Source organism: Gastrolobium bilobum, unplaced genomic scaffold, assembly GCF_033153095.1.
Source record: "Gastrolobium bilobum isolate Gb01-03AN ecotype WA unplaced genomic scaffold, APGP_CSIRO_Gbil_v1 utg42610, whole genome shotgun sequence".
NCBI classification, from domain to species: Eukaryota; Viridiplantae; Streptophyta; class Magnoliopsida; order Fabales; family Fabaceae; genus Gastrolobium; species Gastrolobium bilobum.
The window spans coordinates 209,849-219,434 of NW_026896521.1; the positions used below are offsets into that span (position 1 = coordinate 209,849).

The 9,586-nt window shown below is 36.3% G+C and overlaps 1 non-coding gene across 1 annotated transcript; it reads right to left on the reverse strand.

The window, feature by feature from the left end:
• Positions 1-6,311: 6,311 nt before the first annotated feature.
• Positions 6,312-6,418, reverse strand: LOC133300241 (small nucleolar RNA R71). The gene has a single exon (XR_009750040.1). It is a non-coding gene; the product is annotated as a small nucleolar RNA R71 (small nucleolar RNA).
• Between the last annotated feature and the right edge of the window lie 3,168 nt (positions 6,419-9,586).

Below are 9,586 nucleotides of genomic sequence, written 5' to 3' on the forward strand. Positions count from 1 at the left end.
CTCAATTAATTTAATCTATATTTATCTCAATTAATTTTTTAATTCAAGAACTGGAGAGTTATATCAAAGTTAACTAGCATACTGCTAAAATTAAGGCTCCAATTGTAGACTACTGCTACAAATTTAGTTCTGCATACTTGCATAGTATAAAGCATTGAGAAATCTTTTTCTTGCTATATATTAGATAATATCTATAGTACTACTGATCAGGCAGCAACTCTGGTGTGTAATATACATGTCAAAGTCCTTTAAATTTCCAAACAAAGCCTAAGGGTTCCACCGTCCTTAATTAGAAAATACAACAAAGAAAATATCTACGAAATGATATACACTCTTAAATGGTGGATTAATAGAAGTTGAAGTACTGTGAGAATATAATTTTTTAAGAATTCAGCTCAAATATGTATGATATTTGGAAGATATTGAATGGTACATAATTCATTGTGTATAAGCTTTCAAAATTTGTCCAATATTTGCAAGACCGAAGTACTTGACGTTTAAGACTAGCTGGAAATGTATTTGGATTTATCATCTATCATTTAACATGATCACAAAAATTTTTCTACACACACAATATTTTGTGGGGTCCGCAGCAAAACAAAAAAAAAACTTTGGCACGCAAAACGAATCTCTATAACATAACACAATCATTTTTCCTACAACATAACTCTTATAAAAACCAATATATTTATAGTGGTTCTACTTAAATATAGTCATTTATAGCTCTTGCAGGCTTGTTTGACAACATTTATCAATATTATGAAACCCAGCCCGACTCGAAAGTCGGCGAATCAGTTATCGGATTTGACAGCATTGACATAATCATAAATAGGAGAGAATTTATTGTGGACCGGGACCACCATATTTTAGGTGGTCCCTTAGTGTAAATGAGAGGGTAAAATTGAAAAAGAAAAAAAATAGTAAGGATAAAAAGGGAAAGAAAAAATTAGTGTTGTGAGAGAGAGCACCAAATTATTGGGTGGTCCTGGAGCATAAAAAATATTTTCCATAAATAGATTGTTGAACTGTACGGAATTGTAATGCACTTAAAAGAACTAGTTCTTAAAATCCGTTTATTAATTAAATTTGTATTTTTCTTCTTCTCTTCTTTTCTTTTTATTTCTTTTTTTTTCTCTCTATTTTTATTTTCTTATTTGTTTATTTTTTATTTAGTGCCTTCTTTTTTCTTATTTGTAATTTTCTTTTCTTTTTCTCTTATGTACTTTTCTTTCTTATCTATTTTTATTGTTTTTTGTTTATTTTATTTTTATTTTTAATTGCTTAGTTTTTTTTTAAAAATATATCATTTATATTTTTCAATTTTTTCCATCAATCTTTTCATACTTTTCATTCATATTCAAAACTGGTTCAAAATATTTATAGGGTTGTGCAAAAGAACAAAAAGAATTGAACTGCACTATAGTTTATAAAACTATTTTTAAAAATGAGACCATGAAACGAATTAGCTTTTTTTCTTCTTCTATTATTTTCTTATTTTTGTCTTTTTCTCCCCATTTTTATTCTCTTATTTATTCATTTATTGAGTGTCTTCTTTTTTTATTTAGTTTTTTTATTTATACTTTTTTCTTTTCTTTTTTCTTATATTTATCTCTATTTTTAATTTAATTTCTATTTATTGTATTTAGGATTTATTTTTAATTTCTAGTATGATTTATACTTTTATTTTTTTATTCTGTTTTTCCTCGATCTTTTCATAATTTTCATTTGGTTTCAGAATTGGTTTTAAAAACCAATTTTGAGCTGGTTGTAACCAATTCTGAGCTGCTTAAAAAAAAAAATTAGTCCATTCATTGAACTGAATTATTTTTTCCAGTTCAGTTTAGTGCACACCCTTAATCAATAGAAGGCTTCATGCCTGTAAATGACATATATAACCATGATACTAGACTCCACGTCATAAAATATAATCATAACAATGTCAGATTCCCCATATACAATAAATTAATAATAGGCTCCCTACATGTAAATAAATCATGGTGTACAAAGACTAAAACTTACTATTGTTAGATTACAATTAGGAAAAAATCATTCCCCCAAAACTGATTTCAAAAACATTATATATATATATATATATATATATATATATATATATATATATATATATATGAGGCAGGATCTTTTGACACCGGTGTCAAATTTAAAGTTTGACACCTCATCTAAGAGCCGTTAGATCAAAAAATATCAACGACTTTGATTTGTAAACATGTGACACCATTGATCTTTTTTGATCCAACGACTCTTAGATGAGGTGTCAAATTTTAAATTTGACACCGGTGTCAAAGGATCCTGCCTATATATATATATATTAAGACAAAATTAATCCTAAGTATATCATAATTTCATAAGATATAATGTTAACATTTTATCTAAATTGAGAAATATTGAAATCCTTCTCAAATATTCAAACATAAAATTTAAACAAATCCAAAAATTCATAATATTCTTTCGTATCATTTCTTAATATCATAAGAACCAAGTCAATTGGAATAATACTGGAATATCTTTCAAACACTCAAATTTTGAAAATATTATGAGATTATGAAATTGATAATGTTTTTCCAATTCATTTTTCAATTAATATCAAAATCAATATACTTGATAAATATAATCAGCAAACTACCTGAACTGTTAGTGAAGAGAGAGCCACGTATATAACTCCAAGTGGTGTAATATGTCACTATAGGGGTGTCTCTGATAGCAATGGTATAGATTAAGGCTATGCAAAGAGTTCCGAAGTACTATGTGCAACGAAAGGGGGTGGTGTTATACGACTATAATGGCTCTCTAAATGGATAAAGTAATAATTCATGTAAATAGTGAATAATGTGTGTTGGTGGAGAATGAGGGGGTATTTATAATTAGGGTTGAACTACACCCTTGTGGGAGAGTGAGCCAAGTCAATGATTACGGGGGAGAGCCATATCAACATTGCCTTCTAGAGGCAAAGAACTTTGCAGCTACTGTCAGCATTGCAGCAACTACTGTGAAGGGGAAGGTAAAAAGGGTGGACAATACAAGTGGGACTTTTTGGTGTCTATGCAGACAAAGGGGGGAGAATATCCCGAGTAAGATATTTTGATTTCTTACGTTGGGATTTCTAGTAGGTAATGCAGAGGTGGTAGTGTTGCCAAGGCAACTATGGGTTTATGGGGTTGGTACAACAAAGGTAATATAGGCCCTCTTATATTAAGCCAGTCATATTGGGCTAGCTAATTAGATTGGCCAGAATAAAAGCCCCTCAGCTTGGAAACAACCGAAGTCTTGGTGCCAAGATGAATGTGTTGCTCGGTATAGATGTTTCTAGCATGTATTCTCAAAGTTGGTCATGTTAACTGATGCTTTCTGTTGTTGAACTTATCTGTTTAGTAAGGAATTCTTCAAGCTGGGCAGAATGATGCCTGGTTGGTTAGTCAAGTAAATTTGTCTCGGTCTTCATTTGTCTAGCTATCAGTTAGGGTATTTTTACTTCACTTATTTTGGAGACTTGACACTTGAGAGATAGGTGGTTGGTCTTGTTTCATGACTTGAAAGGTCGCACTTCTGCTGCGCAGCAGCTTAATTGCTTAGTGCTTGATCGTGGCCATCTGTAAACCTTTTGACTGGGGATATTCTTCGTTTCTCGAGGTTTATTATGAATAGTTATGGAAGTTATTTCCTTTGTTGTACAAGTAATAAAAGTGACGAGACGTTGCCCATTTAATGCAACGTGGTATAGTGAGTGTTATCCCATCCTCTGTGAGACTATGGAATTGGCCATTATCTGTACCGTTGCTTTAAACAATCACTTTAATCTTATGCTTAAGGGCTTTGACATGTCACCTTTTGATTCTTATTTAAGGGTTTTCTTTCTCTCATTTTGAACGTTTCAACATCATCTTCATACTCTGAACCTTTGAGCTACTGATGGGACGAAAATTTGTTCCCATCTAAGCCCATTTTTTATGGCAAAATACCATATGTTCCCTCATCTGATGAGCAACTTTAGCACTAAAAGCACATGTTTAATATCTCGATGACAAAAACACAGTGGGAAACATATGGTGACGTAATCCTTTGAAAATAGGTAAAAAGGGGAATGGATTTGGAACATTAAATACGCCTGCTCCACTAACTCAATCTCTCTGACCACTTTTCAGGAAACATTGAAAAGAGTTTCCATAAAGCATAAGCGGTGCAGCAATTAAGCAAGAGGAAACGTGCACAGTAGGGAATAAACGGTTCCTATTGGCTAAAGAGGAAAGCAAGGCATGGGGGAGATCAGAAGAAAAGACAAATCTCAACAATAATTGTCTCATCCAGCCACTTGCGCCCCTCAAAGCACTGTTCGCACCGCCTCTTTCATGCAGTCAAGAAAACAACTTCAAGGAAATTACAAGTTTTGCCATTCACTCTTCTGCCTATAAATAAGATGTTCCAACACGAAGAACATCATCGAATTCCTTAAGAAGAGACCACTTAGTTTATTTTGTAGTTTTTCTTTTGTATAGTTTTAGCTGTAGATAAGTGACAACACTTCTTCTTTATTCTGTATCACCCACTTGAGAATCCTCACGAGCAGCAACCATATTCTCCACTTTTCATTTTCTTATAACCTAATTTGTTTCTAGTTAAATATAAGTGTGAATTCTCTCTTTTCCACTCGTTATCTCTGAACCGAATCTTGGGTCTATGGGATTGCAGTTTAGAATAATTATGTTTAAAGTAATAGCTATGAGCTAAACTATCTGTGGAACGAAAAAGCTGCAAAGTTCTTAAAGAATTATTTTCAAAACTTTTGTACTGAGCTTTTGTATTTCTTTGGTTAAGTAAGTTATATTCATTGTGTATCAATGGAAATTGAACATATACTGAGAAAGGAACTTCCATAAGGAAGGGATTTCAGACAGCTTAACCAGAGGGCGAAGGCAGGGTTATGGAAACAATACTGCTGGTTGTCTTAGGAATAAGGGGCCACCTTGTTCATTTGAAGGTTCTGTACTAAGTACCTGTTGGAGTCAAGGGAGCCATAGGAATATGGAAACTTGTGAGCCATTTAGTCCATGAGCTGAGGAATCAGAGTTGGCAGTTAAGAGACTGGAACAAATACAAAAGTGTTAAGTCTAGAGCAGAGAAAATAGTTATTTAAGAATGGAACAGTGGATCCGTTCCTTGTGTTAAAACTGTTTTTAAATCATCCATACTGTTGTCTCTTAATTATTGTTATTACTATTGTTATTTCTGCTTTATTCAATCTTGTATCTACAAATCTCCAATGACTATTGTTGTGCCTTCTTTCATCAAGAAAGATTACATATATAACGACGCGAGGAGCTGTTTGATGTCAGATTGAACCTACTGTTCTTGAGGAACATTGTCAAGTGAGTAGGGAACGTTTGACCAAACAGGTCAATTACTAACTTTTTTTTTCATTTTCATTCTTTTTAAAATAGGTTAAGGCATTAATTAGAGTACTATCTTCGTGAAAACGATAATCTAGGCATTAACACTCCCATTTATTACTTGATTCGTGCACTTGCGCACTTGGATTGAATTTAAGAGAATGAATGCGTTTTCTCTCACTGAACTGAACAAAGGAACAACCTTCATCGTAATATTTTAAACAACTAACAAGGTTTTGACCCAACAAGTTTTTGGCGCCGTTGCCGGGGATAGTTACACTAAATTTTGTCCTTATTTCTGTTTTAAGTACATACTCTGTATATTCTATTTTTATTTTTATTTTGTCACTTATTCTGTTGTTCATAATATTTGTGCTTTATGGTTTATGAGTGAAGAATCTGAAACAGATTCTCATCACTCAACTGAAATACCTGAGTTCTTCTTTGATCCTGAGCCAGAGCGTACTTTACACAGAAGAAGAAATCTCAGGGAAAATATTTTTGAAAACATGGTTGATCACAACAATAACAATGATGAAATTCCTCCTGAACAGAACTTCAGAACTTTGGCTGCTCCTTTCAGGAATAGACAAGAGAGAGGAGTAATCCTCCCCCCTGTAGCTCCCAACTTTGAACTAAAACCCATTCGTTCCACATAATCAGGGAAGCTGGAGTCTTTCATGAACTCCCTGCAGAAGATCTTACACACACCTCACAAACTTTCAAGATATCTGTGATAATTTTAGAACTGAGGGTGTGACAGAGGAAAGTATGAGAATGAGGTTGTTCCCTCACTCTCTAGGCTCAAAAGCAAAAGCATGGATGAAAACCCTCACCCCTGGATCCATACACTCTTGGGAGGAACTCTCTAATAAATTCATAGAAAGATTTCTCCCTATGTCTCGCCAAGTTAATGTTAGAGCAGAGCTTTCAAACTTTAGAATGTTTTATGGAGAAAATCTCTATGAAGCTTGGGAGAGATATAAGGACGTCATCAGAAAATGTCCAAACCATGGGGTGGAGAGTTCGGGAGTGTTACAGTCTTTCTATAAAGGGATAGATCATACTTCTCAATCATATTTAGACTTTGCTGCAGGAGGATATTTCTTTACAGGAACCCTTGAATCTAGGTACAAAATCATAGAAGGCACTGCAGAAAGATGTCTCCAATGGTCACTAGACAGGATGAGCCTAGTAAGGAAGCCAAACATGCTAGAATTGGACAAACAAACTGCCATGGAAGCCCAGCTATCCTCACTCATGAATGAGGTGAAGAATCTGAAAGTTAATCAAGAAAAACCAAGGATAGAAGTCTTACAACTCACAGCAGCTGAGAGTGAACCTTGCTCAGCCTGTGGTGATCTTCATGATTCAGCCGACTGCCCATCCACTGCCTTGGTGTGTTATGCAGAAAATCTTGGGAACAGAAATTTCACCCAATCCAGAGACAATCAGCAAGCAGAAAGCAACAATAATCAAAATCCTGGAGGAACCATAATGAAAGATTAGAACCATAATCCTCAATGGAGACCACTCATGAACCAAAGACCATACAACAATCAACAGCAACATTATCAACAAGGCAGATGCAGTGGAAATGGAGCATATGAACCACAGAGAAAAACCAATTATGCTCTATTCTCCAGAGATGACTAACACATCAACACCCTGGAAAACTATGTCAAAGAATATGTCACCAGGAATGATGTTGTGGTCAGAAATATTGAATCCCACCTGGGACAGATAGCTGCTAGCCTTAACACCAGGACACCAGGAAAATTGCAAGGGACACTGAAGTTCCCTCAACATTTTCTCCAGAAACCTAAGAGGTAAGTAACATGTCTAGCTAAAGACATTAAACTAAGCGCTGACTGAGAGGCAACCTAGTGGATACCTTTGCCCTTTAACAAGAGCAAAGTTTTGGGGTGATTAAACTTAACCACAAAGCTCCCAAAAATGGAGGGAACGTCTGATGTTCACCTCTAGTCCAAATAAGAAAAATACGTTCCGTTCCAGGAACGTAGTTTTGGGGTGGTTCAATAACCACACATTCCCATATATATATATATATATATATATATATATATATATATATATATATTAATAAATAATAAATATTATTTCTTTATAGTGCAATTTATATTCATGTTTCTTTTGTTAAATAGGTTTGCATTTTTATTATTAAGGTATTAGTATATTATTATTATATATATTTTTAAAAATATAATATTGGTAAAAGACAAAGGAAACGTTCACTAGCTTAGGAGATAAGAGTGACAAGGACACCTGTCTCGGCTGAGTCACTTACATATACGCAGCCGTTATCAAATCTGCACTTATTGCAGATTTTGAAAACGTGCCCTGAAAAAGCAACTGTCTCCTCAGCCGTTAATGCAACTGCTCCTACCCTATTTCCCTCTCTCCCATGTTTCTAACCTAAACTATTCCACCTCCTTACCACCATCAGTAGCAGTTGCTTACCACTACCCCTGACCACTCGTTTCATAACGTTCCCCTTCCACTACCTCCTCAACTTTCTTTCTTTAACCTCCACGTCCTGAAAAACTCTTTACTTTCCCTCCCTTGCATGCTTATTTAGACTCATCTCCTTTCTCCTTCAAATCCTTACCATTTTCTGCTAACTTAGAAACTTTTGTTCTTAGAACCAGAAATCACCGAAGAAGTTGTCTCTCTCTACCTAGAGAGGAACATCTTCTTGCAAGACAAGGCTCCTCTTCCATCATTCGTGAAGAAGGCCTTGACCAAACTCAGGTGGACTTTGTTCGCCACAGACGTACGAGAACTCAACACTGCCTTGGTGGCTGAGTTCTTGTATCACGCAAAGAGGTTGCCTAAGGGATACACAACTGGTCAGGTGACGGTGAGGGGGAAGAAAGTATCATTCTCCCCTTCAGCCATAAAAAAAGTACTCAATCTCCCTACCATCTCCAACTGCCCGTACCAAGAATATCTAGAGAGCAGAGAGGTTTCAAAGTTCATGAAGGACGTGAAGGACTTGATCACCATTGGTGACCCTGTCTATGCTAAAAGAGCCCTCTGCAAGGGAAGTTTGAGAGACGAAGCCAGATTTTGGGCTTTGTTTGCCAACTCTAACCTTACTCCCTCAACCCACGATGCCACTGTCAAGTGGGCATTACAGGAGCAGATATACTGCATTATGAGGAACATTCCTTTTGATGCAGTACCCCTCATATATGGCAGCCTGAAGAAGGAAATCAGAAAGACTATTGTCTGTCTTCCCTGCCTGATTACAAAGCTCTGTCTGAGAGCTAAAGTAAAGACTTATGATGATGAAGACCTGGTGGTGGAGTCTGTCATCGATTTCAAAACCTGGAATGGGCTGAGGATAACTTATATAAAAAAAGATATGACAATCCCTGAAGGATTTAGGCGTAATGTTTTCGATGACATTGAAGATGAAGAAGGCACTGAGGCCCAAAAGAAGGAGACTGCGAAGGCAGCACCTTCAAAATCCACAACCACTACCTCCTACACCTAAGCCAAAAAACCCGTTCCCCCTCCTGCCAAGATAAAGAAGGATGCCCCTGTTGCTACTGAAGGCAAGCAGGGCAAAAAGAAATCTTTTGTCAAACCACCTCCCAGAAAGGGGGAACATTCCAGTCAGAGGTTGAAGAGATCCTTCAGCAGCACAAAAAGGACAGAGGGAGAATTCTCTGAGAAATCCATCACCCTCTCTGACAATGAGGAAGACAGTGAAGACAATGAGCCCATTGCCAAGAGGCTGAAGAAAGGGAGAACGTTAAACCCTACTACTAAGGAGACGTACCCAAGTAGCTCTGCTACTTCTGAGTCTTCTGACGTTTCGTCCCTTCCACCATCACCTGCTCATTCTTCACCACCACCAAGGACACAACAACCCTCTCCTAGGCAAAAACAAGGAGAGGGAATTAAAGAGACAGATGCAGCACCTGCTGCAGAAAAATAGGTGGCTGAGCAAGAGACTCAGCCAAAAAAGAAACTTGACAAAGGAAAGGGGATTCTTGTGGAATCCCCTAGAAAGAAAAAGCCAACAGCTCCCAAACAAATCAGTCTAGGATGACCTCTCTTTTGCCCCATTATCAGTCCTGCTACCACTAGGGACGAGGCCCTTGCTAGGGCTCTGGTAGAAGAGGAAGGCTTGGAAATCCTTCCATTGATGGGGGGAC